This window comes from Dipodomys spectabilis, unplaced genomic scaffold, assembly GCF_019054845.1.
Source record: "Dipodomys spectabilis isolate Male_0828 unplaced genomic scaffold, ASM1905484v1 ptg000327l, whole genome shotgun sequence".
Lineage (NCBI taxonomy): Eukaryota > Metazoa > Chordata > Mammalia > Rodentia > Heteromyidae > Dipodomys > Dipodomys spectabilis.
Genome location: NW_024871004.1, coordinates 3,941,991 through 3,959,188, shown reverse-complemented (window position 1 = coordinate 3,959,188; position 17,198 = coordinate 3,941,991).

Genomic DNA, 17,198 nt, shown 5'->3' with positions numbered 1-17,198 from the left:
GCACTTTTGGGCATAAAGTATTGTTTGATGCACTTTGCAAAGATCCCAGATAAATTAATCATTCCATATACCCGTGAGCAAGTTGAGATTTTGGCCGCTACAGTGGATATGTGGGCGATTCTTGTTTGCTCATTCCCCAATATTATTGATAATCATTATCCTAAACATCCTTTGCTTGCCATAGTTAAAAAAGATTTAATATATTTTCCTGTTGTTACTTCAAAGAAACCCTTGGCTGATGCTTTAACCATTTTTACGGATGGATCAAAATCTGGACAAGGTGCCTTCCTTGTTCAAGGACGCCGACAGCCGGTGGTCTTTAATTTTCGGCCAAACGTCCCACAGGCTGTTGAATGTTTAATTGTGCTTGAAGTTTTTAAAAGATTTAGTCAACCTATTAACTTGTTTTCTGATTCATTGTATGTAGTAAATGCTGTTGCTTCCCTTGAAGTTGCTGCTTCAATTAAACAGGCTAGTACAATTTCTAATGTTTTGCTACAGATTCAATCCCTTATTTTAGGCAGAAAACACCCTTTTTATATTGGACATATTCGTGCTCACTCTATGTTGCCGGGCCCAATGGCAAAGTGTAATGACTTAGTGGATCAAGCAACTCGGGCTGTGGCTCTGGTCGCTGCTGATCCTGTAAAATTGGCAGAGGATTTTCATAGGTTGTATCATGTGCCTGCAAATACCCTTAGGAAAAGATATAATTTGCCCAGACATGTAGCTAGGGAAATTGTTAAAGCCTGTAAATCTTGTGTTACCTTTCTTCATCCTCCCCATGTGGGGGTAAACCCCAGGGGGTTGAGACCAAACGCCTTGTGGCAAATGGATGTTACTCATTTGACAGAATTTGGAAAGTTAAAATATTTACATGTGTCTGTGGACACCTTTTCTGGTGTCATTCATGCCACACCTTTGGCAGGAGAAAAGGTGTCTCACGTTAAAATACACTGCTTGGAAGCTTGGGCAGCTTGGGGAAAGCCCCTTAGACTTAAGACAGATAATGGCCCTGCTTATACTTCCCAGGGTTTTCGTGCCTTTTGTGCACAACTGCAAGGTGCCCACACTACCGGGTTGCCTTATAATCCTCAAGGACAAGGTATAGTGGAAAGAGCCAATAGAAGCATAAAAGAAATGCTTCAAAAACAAAAAGGGGGAATTGCTGAGTCAGCGTCCCCCAGGGAAAGACTTTCCCTTGTGCTCTTTACCCTCAATTTTTTAATTTTAAATGATAAAGACCAGTCTGCAGCAGACCGGCATGTGACAAGAGACTCTACAGACAATAAAGACATGGTTATGTGGAAGGATGTCATTGATAACAAATGGTATGGACCGGATCCTGCTATTACGAGATCCAGGGGAGCTGTTTGTGTTTTTCCACAGGATCAAGAAACACCACATTGGGTCCCAACTCGGCTAACAAGATTGGTCAAGGAAACTCAGGACGAAAAACAGGATGATCAAGAAGGCGTTGAGCGTGATAATATTACTGATGGTCAAGACCTATCACAGTCAAGGAGAGCTACGATGGGGGATCCTATCGGTGTTCCCGAGGCCGATGCCAGTTAGGCACGATGCCCGCCTTTTTCCAAGGTTATTTAGTACTAACAAAACCATGGATCTCCCGTACCTCACACTGGATGTGGAAGAAGCGCCCATCAGAGAAAATCGATCCATTTCCCTAAACGGGAGCTTGTGCTTCCAATTGGTTAAAAATGCATCTGCCCTTTCTCCAGGCATCCTGCTCTTATCTCAAACAGCAGTTATCTTTTAGGTAATTGGACTGGCGAGTTTGATGAGATGCTGGAGAAGCTTCGGATTACCATTGTGATTGTCAATTCAATGCGAATGGATCCCGGATTTGTGGAGGGGCTCCAGTCCTGGATTTCCTCTGCTGTTTCCTGGTTCAAGGAATGGGTGGGGGTGGGGTTTATTTTTAGCTTGCTGCTTGGGCGGATGCGTGGTCTGCCTATGGTTGGTCTGTCGCCTTCGAGCCCAAACCAGTAGGGACAAAGTTGTTATTTCGCAAGCATTAGCCACCTTGGAGAGTGGATCCTCACCCCAAATTTGGCTGTCAGCCCTGAGAGGTCATTAAGCCTTATCATTTCGCATAGCCCTAGCACCCCGAGGGATCTGGGGATCCCATTACACCGGGACGGGTATGTGACTGATAACTTGGAACAGGGTGCAAGGCAAGTGCACTGCACTTGAGAAGAATTTTCCTCTCAAGAAGAGCACGTTGGGCTGCAAGTGGGTTGATGCCCAAGATCCCACCTCTGCAAAAAAGGCATCGGACGGGCCTGGTCGTCACTGGGGAAGGCGCCCCCCCAGGCGAAGGCCAGTGCAAGGTCCTCTCTTTGAGACAGAGGCCCGACCTCTACTCTTACCTGTTACCAAAACAAAAAGGGGGAACTGCAGGGAGCCGGGACAAACGCCATTACAAGATGGCGCCCACTTCCTTTCAGCTTAGAGGTAAACAACTCCACAGTAGGCAGTGCTTGGCGGGACTGTGGGTCCCTAGCTTTGCGCATGCGCCATCGTCGTAAATCCTGAGCCAATCCCGTGGCACCTGGTGACGGCAAAAGGCGGACAGCCAATCCTGAAGCGACCCGTGTTCCAAACCCTATATAAGCGGCTGTATTTCCTTGCTCGCTCTCTTGCGCTCAAGCTCTCCCTTCAACTAAAAGGCTCTCCAATAAAGTGTGATCTGGGAAGACTCCTGGTGTGGTGGTCGTTCTTCCTCGCTGGCCGAGAAGGCGTTCGCCGCAGGCCCTTTATGAGTTCATAATCTATTTTCAACCTTATAATATTTCAGTTATGATATGTGATATCAGAAATCCACTGTGACATCATGATCATTGTGACATCATACTGACAGACATCATAAATATTGTGTCACACTATGACATTACAATCCTCTTAGGACTTCCTCACATTTGTGACAACACATGCTTTGGAGAAAGCACAGTCCGTTTTGGAACTCATATTCGCTGTGATTTCATGATAAATGAGATCCTTTATGCCATTTGGATATCACCAACCAACTGTGATATCATAGACCTACTGTGACCCCTTACCTGTAGGTCATCATCAATTAATTGTGACATCAAAACCTTTTGTGATTTCACAATCTGACACGATGATCATCATATCTGTCAGTGTGATGTCATAATGGTCATGATGTCACAGTGGATTTCTAGTGTCTAATGTCATACATGAAATATGCGGTTGAAAACTAATTATGAGGGCAAAAAGGTCTGATATCACAATGTCAGCATGTCACAAATATGAGGAGAGGAGAAGTTTGTGATGTCACATTGTACTAGTGATATCACAATGACACTGATGGCACAAAGTGATTATGATGTCAAAATGGTTATTTAGGCACAAAAATGCGTTTCTGATAGCAAGTCTCATGCCACATATGAAATACAATGAAATCACAGAATAGGCATTCACAATGTGTCTATGATGTCAAAATGAGAATTGTTGTCATAATACGATTATGTCATTGAGTTTGGTTATGTCACAATGAGATGATGCGCTTATAATGAAAATGTGATGTCACGCTGTTGAGGATGTCACAAACACTTTTTGATGTTATAATGGCATGTCTGCTTTCAATTGTCATTAGTTAACAACAAGGATATGGGTAAACAAAGGGACTGATGTTGAAAAGGGCATGTGATTTTTCAAAGGAGCTAATAGGTCATAATAGATTTGAGATGTCACAATGGAATCATGATGTCACAATGACTATGTTGTCACCATGGGTTTGTGATGTCATGGCGGTGATGATGTCAAAATGGGTTTGTGATGTCACAACGAGTTTGTAATATCACAATCAAATTTCCAATTTCAATTGCTACTAGTTCACAAGGAGGATACTGTAATAATCAGCAGGGCCCTGAAAATCTACAGGCTTGGATAATCAGTGTGGCCCCATCTCCTGGCCAGATGGTGAGGCATTCTGTGGGAGGGGCTGGGGCATTAATCATCACATGCTGAGCTGTGAAGAAGTGATTTGGCTGTGGGCAGTTTGAGATTTGACAGTTGAAAACTGTTAGGCAGTTGGAGTAGAGAAGGGGTACAGACTTTATATAGGCTGCTGGTTCAGAGCAATAGAAGGAGAGAGAAAAAGGGAAAAGTCCTGTAAGGAAGGAAATGGTGTGATAGCAGAAGGAGAAAGACCTGGGAGGAGAGGAAGTTGAGGGAGGGCAGGAGGTAAAGGATGGCAACTGACGACCCAGTCAAAGCAGTTCAGGCCTTTGGAGAGTGAAAAGGCCTGAAGAGAAGAAGGAACCGGTAGAAGGGAAAAAGGGAAAGACCTCGAAGGAAGTATAGTTCTGTAGTGGAGAGACAAAAGGAAGAGTTAAAAAAAAGGCTTGCCCTTTGATGTTTGGAGTTTTGGATATCATAATTTTGGGGGTTGGTGGTTTGGAAAACATTTATTATATTAAATGTTTCTCTATGGACTCTCTTGAACTATAGAAGTCTTAATTTTTGGAGTCCCCCATCGAGATAATCCATTTGGATGGCATCAGGCCTTGGCCTCAGGGAAAAATCCCCATAGGTGAGAGTGTCAGCCCTCAGGGTTGAGAGTCTACCTCGAGTGTTTGTCTCTGGAGGAGAATCATGGACAAAAGTCATTTAGGGACCTCTAGGGGTGTGTCTGGGCAAGCTTGCCAGCCTGTTTTGGGGATCCCCTCTGGAGGTCATCTGTTGCTTCCTTTGGAAGCCATCTGGGAACTCCTTGAGAGGTCATGCAGGGCTTCTTTGGGGAACCATCTGGAACCTCCTTGAGAGGTCATGTAGGCCGTCCTTGGGAAGCCATCTGGAACCTCATCAAGAATACATCTGCAACTTCATTGAGAAGCCATCTGAGACCTACACTGTAGGTCATCTGTAGCCTTCTCCTGGGGCCATCTTGGACTTTCTCCAGAGGTCATTTGGGGCTTCCTCAGGAGGTCATCTGAGACCCCTATAAAAGTAGTGATTGGGAAATAAGGGAAAACACGGACATAAGTTTCTTTGGGCCTGGCTTACTTCACTTAATGTAATTTTTTCCAAGTCTTTGCATTTCCTAACAAATGGGGCAAAGTCATTCTTTTTGATGGAGGCATAGAATTCCATTGTGTATATATACCACATTTTCTTGATCCATTCATCTACTGAGGGCATCTGGGTTGGGGCTTCCTTAAGAGGCAATCTAGGACCACCTCCTGATGTCATCTGGAGCTTCTTTTTGAGGTCATCTCAGGTTACCTTGATAAGAAATCTATGACTGTCTTCGGATATCATCTGGGACTTCCTTGAGAAGCCGTATAGGACCTTCTCTGGAGGTCATCTGTGGCTTTCTCAAGAGGGTTATCTGGAACCTCCTCTGGAGTTCATATGTGGCCTCCTTGAGTGGCCATCTGGGAGCTACTCGTGAGGTAATCTCAGCCTTATTGAGAGGACATCTGGAACCTCCTTTGGAGGTCATCTGACACTTCCTTGGGAAGCCATTTGGAACATCCATGAGAGGTGATCTAGGGCTTCCTAGGGAGGACATATGTGACATCCTCCAGAGGTCATCTGTGACCTCCTCAAGAGGCAATCTGGAATGTACTCTCTGTCATCTGGGACCTCCTATAGAGGTCAACATTGAGAGGTTTGGGGCATGTAGATTAAGTGTCTGTGGCTATTGTTCTGTGTGTGCATGCTGATAGTTCTGTGTCCTGTATGCACCTCTGTTTACTCCTTTTCTCAGGAGGGGAGAACAAGGCCTAATTTGTCATATCCAAAATATATTCTCCCCGAGGGTTACAGAATCCCTCAGAGGAAGATGCACTGATGTACTCTTTCTCCTATTCTTTGCCATCAGCACCTCTAATGTTACGTTCTCCCATGCCAAAATTGGTTACTTGTACCATCCTGAGGTGGTATGTTACCATTATTACCCTAGAGACAGGAACATGGAGGAGATGGTGGGCAGGCCCTCCTTTTAATATATGGTCCCTTTACAACTAGTGACCTGTATGACTGGAAACAGCAAAATCTATCCTTTTCAGAAAAAAATAACCAGGACTCATTACCTCATTACTGGGATGAGTGTCAGCAAACTTTACCGATGCTTTTCACCTGGTAGAAAAGGGAGTGAATCCTGCTCGGTAAATTGAATATGGTCCCTGGACCGGACAGTAGCTCCACTATTGAACCAGACCATTTGGATCAAGCCTTTCCCCAGACTTATCCAAGCTGAGACTAACAGCAATCAAGGTATGGAGGTGCTTATCAATTATTGCCAGGTTTGGTTAGCAGGGATACCGCAGAGGCTAGAAAGCCAGAAAAGTGAGTGAGATGGGAGACTTCCCCAGTGAATACCCTAATGCTTTTCTGAAACTTCTCCCAGAAGCCTATAGGACCTATAGGCCTATAGATCTTGAAGCCCTGGAGAATCAAAGAGCCCTAAATATGGCCTTTGTTAGTTAGCCCCATATCTTAGAAGAAAGCTTCTAAGGTTTATAAGGTTTTGAGGGAAAGGTGTATTTTGAGTTGGAAGTGGTTGCCCAGTGGATGTTTGATAACATAGGTACCCTGTAAAAAAAAAGAGTAAGAAGGGGGTTTGACTTTTGGTAGGAGCACCAGAATAGGGATCAAGAAACCCTTGGCAAAGACATTACAATTCATTTGCAAATAGCAGTAGGGAACCTCTAGGACTAGATCAGTGTGCTTATAGTAAGCAAAATGGACATTGTAAAAAGGAATGTCCAGGGGGGAGAAAGATTGAAAAGGACAGGTTATGTAATCCCATTAACACCTGGAAAATGTGTTCGTATCTCTGGAGAAACATGCAAAGGAGCTTGTGGCTCTGAATTCCAACTGTGTTCAATTTAAAAACAGCCATATAAACTTAAGAAGAAATGTGGCAAAGAAAAAATTCACACACTTCTATCTCAAAACACAGGTTATAAAATACTGAATCTCCAAACAAAACCCACTAAGAGGTTAAAAGCAAATAGAAGAGCACACTGGAGAAACCAGAGCATTATTGACATGAAGAAAAGTTTTGAAGATATAAATTATGAACTTGTGAGAGTAAAAACTGAGAAGAAAATCCTCAAAAGGAACCTAGAAAACAGTCAGAATCAAATGAAATTCAAGTACATTAGCCTGGGTGAGCATGAGGCAAGTTAGGGGACCACAGATCAGAGGCCAACAGAAGCACAAGACAGCAATGCTTCCATCCTTGCTAACCACAACTGAGGCCAAGAAGATATCCTGATGCTTCATTAAGAAATAGTGGGCAAAATAAAAGAGCTGGACCTGATATAAGAATTTATTAGGTTGAAGTACATGTTGATTATAAGCTGCGAAGAGTGTCACCAGATATTCAAAACAACAGAGAAAGAAGATAAGAGTAGTTATAGAGAAAGACGAGGAAGTGCTATGTCATAGAAGATGAGGCCAAGAAAAGTGAACAGGAAATATCAGGCTCAAGAAAGAGATTGTTACTCTTCAGTGAGAGTTAAAGGACCACATGGTCTGATAAAGAATGCCGGGGAAAGGAAAAGAGCATTAGGAAGAAAAACAGAAGAGCTAAACAAACAGTTGAAAGATCTGTCACAAAAATACACTGAAGTGGAAAACTAGAAAGAGAAACTACTAGAGTAAAAGGCCAAAAAGACTGCTGAGATCTTCACCATAAATGTAATGCAGAAACATCATGTCCCAATGGAACAGGTGGAGGTGGGAAAAATTACCTCTCAATAGCACCTTTGTGAACTTAAGGGAGGAGCTGAAGAGCAAGCAAAGTGGTTGTGAGAAGGAACAGCAGTTGGCCAGTCAAAGGAACTCTCATGTGACCCTGACAAAACACTTGCAGGTTAAGGAGCACATTGAGAAGGAGAGTGGGATCATGAAAGGAAGTTTGAGAGAAAAGGAGCAGAATAAAATGGAAGAAGTCTCCCAGGTTCAGAGTACTATACAGGAGTTAAAGAAACTAGAGACCTAAGATACAGAGAAACAGCTGAGCTGATTAAGTAGCTTGGGAGACCACTCTAAAACCATCGGGGTCTCTAGAGCTACTAGTTGTTAAGATTAAAGGAAGAAGCAAAAACAGTGGTAATAAGTGTGCAAATTTTGAAACTAAACTTGGGAAAAATGCATACAGGCTTTCTGTCAGTTTACATGTAGATATTTGCACCAAGGTAAATTGCCCGAGGCCACTGCCTAAGACTGTTCTGAAAATCAGTGGGGCCTCAGCCTGACAATCCTTTGTAATGTGTGTAGGTAATTTCCAACAGGTAAAAGCTGAAAAGCTGGAACATATGGAAAGAATTCATATGTGAGGAACATCAGATGGTGAATTTGTGCAAGTGGACTTCACAGAGGTAAAGCCTGGAAAGTATGGGTATTGGTATCTATTATAATAGTGGACACTTTTTCAGGCTGAGCTGAGGCATGTAATAATTCCTTGATTTGACTTACCCTTAGCTGTGAGGTCCAAAGTTGGCCCTGCATTCATGGCCCAAGTTCTCAATGATTAACTAATGCCCTAGGAATGAATTGGATGTTACAATCCATATATAGACCTCAGAGTTCAAGGCACTAGAAAGAATGAATATGACCTTAAAGGAAACTTTAACTAAATTAAATACAGAGACTGGCCATGGCTATGTAAGTCTCCTTCACTTTGCTCTTCTTCGAGCAAGATGTAGCCCTTATGTAAAAGAATTTAATCCCTTTGAAATACCTTAGGGTAGACCACCCCCTTTGTTCCCTAATCTCGTGAAGGCTCTATTAACAGAAATGTCTAACTACAAACTGCTGGCTTTACAACATATTCTTTTATATACCTATCATTTGGTAACCAAGGCCCACTTGCCGCCTAAGAAAAATGTCACCTGAAAAGAAGGGGCCAAGATGGCAATGGAACAGCAGGGAAACACCACAGCTCTCTCCAATCAAATACAGTGTTCAAAAACAGGCATTCAATGCTCTGTTTCACCAAGTGACACCCCCCACCCAAAAAAGCAATTGCTCAGAGAGATATAGGAAGTGAAAAAAGAAAAGGGAAAAACCTACACAGACAGTAAAGTGGAAAGATCCTTCCCCCACCCCTTGTTGGTGATGGGGCTCTGTGCTGAGCAGCTTAAGTTGTGGGGATTCGTGCCAGGCTGCTTAAGTATCCCAGCTCTGGACCCTCCGAAGACCACACACTAGCAAGCATCCCAAGGCTCCCAGAAGACTCCCAAGGTACCGTGCCAACCCAGAGAATACAAACAGAAATCTCAAATGCAGAGCCGGCATGAAGACTTCCCTCACTGGCCCTGGCACAGCGCCTCTGCCTGGTTGGTGCAAGCAGCCCAATTCAGTCAGGAACAGCAGCAGCTGTCAGCAGTGGTGAATGACCCTAGACTCACACTGTGTTACCTCTGTCCTGCTGGTGTAAACAGCCTAGCCTAACCTGGAGCAGCAGCAGCAGCTGGTAGTGGCAGCAAACCACCAAGACTCGGGGCACAATGCCTCTTGGCACTAGCCCACAGGAACAGCCTAGACCAGCCCAGGGCGGCAGCGGTAGCTGGGGCGGGGACAGCTGCAGTGAACAACTCCAGACCCCTGGTGGTTTGTGCCTCTCCATACTGGCCCGCATAAGCGGCCCAGCCAAGCCAGAGGCAGCAGCAGTGTCTAACACCTGACTCGTGGTGAAGTGCCTGACTTGCATATGTGGCCCAGCTGATCCTGGGCAGTGGCAGCAGCTCAGGCAGTGGCATCAGCTGTGGCAGCAGCAGCGGCATCGGCAGCGGCAGTGAACAACTACAGACGTGTTGTGGGGTGTGACGTCTCTCCATACTGGCTTGCATAAGCTGGGCTAGCAGATGCTGGCAAAGGTGGTGAACAGCCCCAGACTTGAGGCAGGGTGTGGTGCTGAATTACCCCAGAAAATCCTCATGAACATTCCTGCCTGGGATGGCTTTAAAACTGAATACACAGATGTGAGCCTCCTGAGTAGCTAGAATTACAGGGATTCACACCAGCAGGGTCTTATTCTTGCAAACTCCCTAACTTTTTCTCAAATAGATCATTTGTTAGTTCATACAAGGAATTTAAGCAAATACAAGAGGATCGACATAATACCCTGTATTCTATCTGACCATACTGGAATCAAACTAGTTCTCTCAATAACAAGGCATAAAGTAGAAAAAACTTAAACATATGGAAATTAAACAACAATCTGTTGAACAATACATGGGTTACAGAAGAAATTAAAGATAAAATTAAAAAGTTCCTACAATTCAATGAAAATGAAAATACATCATGAAGAAACCTACGGGACCCAGCGAAAGGAGTCCTGAGGGGCAAATTTATTGTGCTCAGCACGCATATCAAGATCAATAGAAAGCCTACGGATTGGGAGAAGATCTTCACTAGCCATACAACGGACAAGGGTCTCATATCTAAAATATACTTGAAACTCAAAAAATTAAATCCCCCAATAACAAATCCTCAAAGAAACAACTGCCCAATAAATAAGTGGGTGAAAGACTTAAAGAGAAACTTCGCTGAAGAGGAAAGATGGATGGCCAATAGATACATGAAGAAATGCTCAACATCCCTAGCCATAAAAGAAATGCAAATCAAAACAACATTTAGATACCACCTCACCCCAGTTACAATGGCTAAAATCAAGAACTCTAATAACAACAGATGCTGGAGGGGATGTGGACAGAAGGGAACCTTACTGAATTGTTGGTGGGAGTGTAAACTTGTTCAACCAGTTTGGAAAGTAGTATGGAGTTTCCTCAAAAGACTCCACATAGAGCTCCCCTATGACCCAGCAATCCACTTTTAGGTATTTACCCAAATGATCACAAACAAGACCACACTAAAGGTACAAGCACGACTATGCTTATTTCAGCATTATTTACTATAGCTAAGATATGGAACCAACCCAGATGCCCCTCAGTAGATGAATGGATCAAGAAAATGTGGTATATATACACAATGGAATTCTATGCCTCCGTCAGAAAGAATGACATTGCCATTGCCCCATTTGTTAGGAAATGGAAAGATTTGGAAAAAATTATATTAAGTGAAGTAAACCAGGCCCAAAGTAACATACGTCCATGGTTTCCTTTTTTTGCAATATCTAGTATATGTCTGAGTCAAGCAGAAAAGATCAGATATGGTGATGTTAGGGAAATGAACCCTAAGATATGTATTCAAATGTTTTTTTTTTCTTTCATGCGATTGTTTCTAACACATTTATAAGATTATTTCTTTGTTGCTTTGTATCTCCCTTACTCACAGTATAATCCCTGCTTTCACTGTATTTGATGTCGTTATAATTTGTGGATGGGAAGGGGAAAAACAAATAATTTAAATAGGGATACAGGTGGACCCATTGCAACAATGAGATGTACAAGTCGTTATGTCGAAAACTAACTTTACAACTTTGGTGGGGGGAAGGGGGAGAGGAGAGGATTGGGTGGGGGGACAGGGGGAGGATGGGAAGGGATGGGAAGGGGAAACAAAGGAGGAGGCTACAATGCTTGATAAGGAATGTACTCATCATCTTGCCCATGTAATTGTAACCCCTCTGTACAGTATTTTCACAATAAAAAATAGACTAAAAAATAAAAAAAATTAAAAATTAAAAAAAGAAAACATAGACCAAGTAAACAATGTTATGATGCAACTAAAACTGCTAGAGAAACAAGAAAAAAATGAACTAAGTGAAATAAGATCTGAAATTAATGAGATACAAAGAAAATTATAAATAAAATTAATAAAACAAAAAGCTGTTTAAAAAATATCTCAATAAAGCTGACAGATCACTGGCAAGAGTAATGAACAAAAGAGAGGAGACCGAAATCAATAATATCAGAAATACCACAAGAAAAATTACAACAAACATCCAAGACATCCAATCATAAAGAAATAATTCCAGACTCTAATCACAAAGGAAGGAAAACCTAGCAGAGATGGATGAATTTCTACCGAAATACAAATTGCTATCTCCTCCCTTTCCATTTCAGATAGGCTTCTCTACCATGTATGGTGGGGCAACAGTCTGGTAAATAAACTTCTTTTCCTGCCTGAATAGCTTGTGGTGTTCTCTTCATCCACTACCTAATGAAATCTACCTATTTAATATACCTTACAAATGATGCCGTGACTCAGATGGGGTTTTGAGTTGGAAATGTTAGAATTTCCCAACCACCCCTCTTCTGTGAACCAAACTGCCTGGGACACCACGTGCGACTTTTCACCAATACCATTGCTGGCCTTCATATCCACGTCCACACCACTTCTCTACTCTGGTGAGTGCAACTACTCTCTATGGCTCTCTGTTGCTCAATCTCTGTGCAGATGTGGTGTCATGCCACATGCTCCTATGGCCTTTAGCCAAACGGCTGGTAACCTCTGATGCTGAGGATGCTTGGTTTGGGGGCTTGGCCATTTCTCTCTATAGGGCTCTGGGGGAAATCGGAATGCTGCTTTTGCCTGGTCAGCTTTCCTTCACTCTCCAGACTGACTCTCCTACACATTCAATGGGGTGCTGTGAGTCATTCTCGAGCTGTGAAACCCCTCTGAATTGCCTCCTGCGCTCCCTGGATAGACAGAACACGTAATATTTTTATGCTGTTCTCAGATTTAGACAATTTTTGCCTCTGCAATGGTACATGTTACATGTTCAGAAGTCTGTTTACTTTCAGGCTCTCTCTGCTCTCTGCTATTCATGTTCAACTTTCTATATCTCTCCCTTTCTTTTCTAAAACTTTTTGGATTGTGCCCTGAAGAATGTGACATGGCCTGGGTCCCAGGGAGCCCCTCTAACTTCCCTTTCAAAGGCTAGCCAAACTAGGCTTGATTTTTCTTCAGACTTTCTTTGCATTTTTTCAGAAATTTGCCATCTTGAGTTCACCATCTTGGCCACATGATGTTAAGGGTCTGGCCCCATCCAACCCTTACCCTTCCACCAAGCTTACTACTCATCCATCCATCTATTCTAATGTGCCTTGCTAACAAGTTGCTCTTTTCACAGACCCTGTTAGCTGAGGCCCAACCATCTGATGTGCTTTGTTAGCAAAGATGTTTATACATTGTTGTCAAATATTTTAGGTTTTGAGTTTTGCCTTTTTTGTTTTGTGTTGTGTAGTTTAGTACTAAATACGTGATTCTAAAATATTGGGTATATCTGTGCTAAGATTCTCACATTTAATGAGTTTTGTCATTGCAGAATATTTGACCAATTCTTGATAAGGACCAGGTAAGCTCTACTTATTCTATTTGATCTCCTTGTTGCTTTAATTGGAAATAACAAAGGGCTTTTGTGGCAAAGATTGCAGTTCAAACCAGCCCGAGCTGAAAAATCCCTCAGACTCCATCTCCCAACTAACCTGCAAAGAGCCAGGCTGGAAGCATGGCTTGAGCCTCTTATCTCTAACCAGCAAACACTGCAAGTGGTACTATAACTCAAAGTGGTAGAGGGCTAGCCTTGAGCAGAAGTGCTCAGGGACAGTGGCCAGGCCTTGAGTTCAAACCTCCTTGAATACAAACTGGGACAAACCATCTCAGCAATGAGCACGTAGACTCAGCCAGTCTGGGGAACAAGGGAACATGGAGAGGAGTAAGGAGATGCTATCACATTACCCACTTTGTGCCTGTCCTTTCAAAATTAACCAGAGCCAGAAGGTCAATAGAAGTAAGAAGACTGCCCATCCATACCTGTCTACCTTTCAACTGGACAGGAATCTATATTCTTGCCTTTGTCACTTGACTAGGGACATTTCTACCAACATTTTCAGCCTCAAGTCCTTCCTCTTGCCATTTATTTGCTCTCTAGTATTTTTTCAGTCTCTGAATGCCTCATGAGACTTCTCCAGACTTCATCCAAGAGACTTGCCTCCTCCAGATTGCATCTAAGGACTCAATGCCCAAGTGACAACTGTTGCCTGCTGCCTTCTCCCAGAGGGGACCACATCTCAGCCTTTTTCCCCTACTGTCAATGACCCTTGCAAACAGGAAGTAGCCAGAGAGAATCTTCACCCTTTTTCTTAATTATTAAAAGTCTGAAATATAAAGTCTGAACAGGGGCAGCTCCCTCCCTCTTGGCTAAGTTTTCGCCCAGTAACTGGCAAACCTGGAAGCCATCACCTTCCCTTCCTGCTAGGTAACATGCTGAGCTACCTATGGTCACATACCTCCCATCTGACCTTAGGAGGGCCACGGACCCTGAGGTCACATCCAAATCCAGTGTGGCCACACCGGGGGACTCAGCACCATTAAATTATAAGACCAAGGATCTTTGTGCCCTGGAACTGTCTACTCCCTCGGGCCTGGTTGGTGGCATAGAGATCTTGGGAGGACCTGAGGGTGGGGCCGCAGGGGGTGGCTCCCCAAGGGGACAGAGAGCATGGCCAGCACTTAGTAAGGGTACGAGACCTGTTAGTATGGAGCATATTGGTATGGGTCAGATTCTGGGTCTTCTCATCATGACATCTGATGGGCAAGGCCAACCCTATTTTAAATCTTGCCCTCTGATCTTCAGATCTCAGCCTCCTGAGTAGATTGGATTATAGGCATGAGCCTTTGGCACTGAGCCTCTGATTCTTTTTGGTATATTAGGGTTTGAACTCCAAGCCTTAGGCTTGCCAATCAGGTCTTCTACCATCAGAGCCAAGCCTTTCTCTCTTGGGCATTTCCAAGAGAAGGACTCAATATAAGATCAGGTGGGGCTGGATCATGGTCCTCCTGTGACAGGCATGCACCACCACCTGGTCCTCTGTAGCTGGGATGCTAGACATGTAGCACGATGCTCAGTCATCGGTTTATATCGATTTCCCAAACTTTTAGTCCAAGGCAGCCGATTCTTGACCACAGTTAAAGCTCTGGGTTGGGCCTGGAACCATCGGACCTGAGCCTCCTCACAGGACAGTTGTGAGGTAACAAGGGATCAATGCAGGGGGATTTCTGGGCCAGGACCAGGCATAGAGGGAGCTGTCGTCAGATAAAGTTCTTGGCAATTCTGTGAGCATATGACGGGAAGATACCTGGAAAGGATTCAGATGGGGCCTCTTATTTAACATGCTACAGGTATGGGATTATGAAACAAAACATGGTTCTCTTTCATCCTTACTATCCACATGAGGAGGGGATCCTTCACTGTTCAGTTTGCAGCTGGGGAAAATGAGGTATGGAGAAGGTGGGTGAACTACTCATGACCCCCAGCTGACACGAAACTCAGCCTGTCTTCTCAGCCGTGCTCCCTAGGACAATGAGTGCTCTGCAGTCCACTATCTTGTGGTGGGAAATCAACATATTGTGAGTCGTGGGGCTTGAAATCTGGGCCTTGGCTCTGCCCCCGAGCTCCTAAGATCAAGGCTAGCAATCTACCACTTGAGCCACAGCACCACTTCCGGTTTTCTGGTGGTTCTTTGGAGATAAGAGTCTCATAGACATTCCTGCCTGGGCTGGCTATGAACCATGATCCTCATATCTCAGCCTCCTGTGTAGTTACCATTATAGGCCTGTGCCACTGTCACCCCAGCTTAAGTGTAATTCTCTCTCTCTCTCTCTCTCTCTCTCTCTCTCTCTCTCTCTCTCTCTCTCTCTCTCTCTCTCTCTCTCTCAGGAACTTGTTGAATGTGTGCTGGGGGAGGTGGCCCAGTATCCCCATGTGGCTGGGACCCAAGGTGGCCCTCTCATTCCGGAGGTAGGCTGTGAGTCTGGAGCTTTCTTGCTCAGCCTGTTGAACTCGCTCCCTGAGGTAAGCTCCTCTGTGCCCAGGCTAGACCATGATGGTTATTCATTGTTAGTCCGTCTGGTGAGTCTTTTCTCACTACCCTCTGCTAACAAAGGAACGTGAATGAGGAGGTGTTGCATTGTCCAACCGCACAGCCTGACCCCAGGCCTGTGATCCTCACCCCCACCTATCTGACCAGACCCTGATAATAAGAAAATGAATTCGCTCTTTCTACTTTGCTTTTTTGGGGTGTGTCGTTTCGGGGAGAGGAGGTGGTGTGCAGAGGAAAGACCCCAGACTTAACTCCTCCTGGGGGACATTTGTTCTTGTGACAGAGCCAAGTCATTGCTGTGGACAAGGTGGAAGCCGCCATCAGACTGACCCAGAACAATGCTCAAGGTAGGGAGGCTGTTGAAGTATCAAAACCACCCATGTTTGCTTCCCACTCACAGCAAGGGCAGTGCAGTGTGGGTGGCCCAGTTCTAGGGGATTGTAAATGGATGATGGCAGTCAGGTGCCAGTATCTCTAGCCCATCATCCTGGCTATTGGGGAGGTTGAGGTCTCATGGTTGTGACTCAGAGCCAGCCCAGGCAGGAGAGTCTGTGAGATTCTTATCTCCCATAAACCACTCCCCCCACCACCAAAAGTGCCAGATGTGTTCTGTGGCTAAAGTAGTAGACCCTCAACCTTGAGAAAAGAAGGTCAGGGATGACACCCATGCCCTGAATCCAAGCCCTGGGACTCACAAAAGTAAAATAAATAAATAGTGGGCACCTGTTATCTTACTACCAAAAAGGATGGATTCATTCTTCTCTCTGGTACTTGTAGCCAAAGGTAAGGGGCTTCACTTGATGTTTCTCTAAACCTCTCCTTCTCTCTATTATCTCTCTTGGCTTCAGTTGCAGGATAGAATTCAGATCATCCCACTTGATGTGACCTTATGTACCCTCCCCTACCCGCCTTCTTTGGGGTGGTGATCCTGGATGTACTCACCACTGGGAGAATGAAGCACTGGAGAGATGGGGGTAGGTATCCCTGAAACTCATACTCTCGCACACACATACTCCCGTAAGCCAACTCAGACTAGCCTTTTCCAAAGACATTTTATCTCCTTGGATTAACTGACCTAGGAGAGGAACTTTATCCCCTGTAAATGACTATTTTAGCTAGGGATTGCTAGTTGACATGAGATAAACAGAAGCTCAAAGGAAAGGCTCTGATGCCTGTCACTTCTGGTTCAGTCTCACTCCTGACATTCTGGCTACTCGGGAGGCAAAGTTCTAAGGATCAAAGATAGATTGAAGCCATCAGTAAGCTGGAAATTCAGTGAGGCTTTATTCTCCATAGAACCATCAAAACATTAGAGGTTGAGCTGTGGCTCAAGTGGTAAGACACCAGCCTTGAGCATGAAAACCCAGAGAGACAGCTCCCAGATCCTCAGTTCAAGCCCACACAAAG